Consider the following 1,078-nt stretch of genomic DNA (forward strand, 5'->3'; position numbering starts at 1 on the left):
AGGGGGGGGGGGGGGGGGGGGCATAGCAATCGCAATAACTTCCCTTCTATTTAAAGTTTGGCGCTGTTTTCAAAGTGTTCTAGACACTCGTTTCCATGATCTAAAGTTAGATTTCTTGGACGCATCTGTAATAGACTTACGTGTAACTCTCATTCAAGAATGGTCTTTAATTTTTGTTAAAAGATTGAAAAGCATCACAATAATGTGCTTCTTTTTTCTCTTGCTCGCAAGAATAATATTGGTTTTAGCCGAAGCTAGAAAGAGGTTTTGTCAAACGTTTGTTCTCCAAAATAGAAAATAAGGACGCATGTGACATACAAAAACCCGACTTCGGTAGTTTCTAACAGCAACGGCTGCATTCACAATTATCATCAAAAGAAAGATATTTACAAGTCAGGGACAGTCCAACAACGGCACACTGTATATAAAATAACCTCGGCATTATTACCACAAGCGCCCCCAGAACCCGTTAGGCAACTTAACTCATTGAAAACGCACTTCCTGGTCATTCGACAACGCTGTATAGAGGCACTTTTTAAAAAAAGTCATAACTTTGCTATTCAGACTATAATATCGATTTTTCAGTTCTGTTTTCGCGTTATTCGAAACGTTAAAAAACCACAAACTACACGTATAGGTATAATATAAACATTTCAATGTGTCTGGTGGCTCAAAATGTCTCCAACATTGTCTTTGGTCTGCTACAGATCGGACTTACAGGAGTTCGAGCTTTCCTCAATACAATTTGAACAAAACCAGCACAGCAAACACGAGTGAACACAAACACCAGTAACATACTATTTATCAACACAACATAAACATTCAATTAGCCACAGAAAAACCACCCCCACACCCAAAGCCCGTGGGGGAGGGGGGTGTAAAAGTTTGTGCATCGATGTCTGAGGATGACAATCGAAAAATAAAGGAATAATACGACTGTGGCTTCTGTTATGGCCAGTTAGGCTAATTCTGGCGGATAAGAGATTGACACATTTTGAGCAATTAAAAGCTACGTTGCCTTTTGTGGATGTGCACAACTTGTGGGCTACTCTTTTGACTTAAGCATAAATAGTTCCTT

The sequence above is a fragment of the Aplysia californica genome, unplaced genomic scaffold, assembly GCF_000002075.1.
Source record: "Aplysia californica isolate F4 #8 unplaced genomic scaffold, AplCal3.0 scaffold00321, whole genome shotgun sequence".
Lineage (NCBI taxonomy): Eukaryota > Metazoa > Mollusca > Gastropoda > Aplysiida > Aplysiidae > Aplysia > Aplysia californica.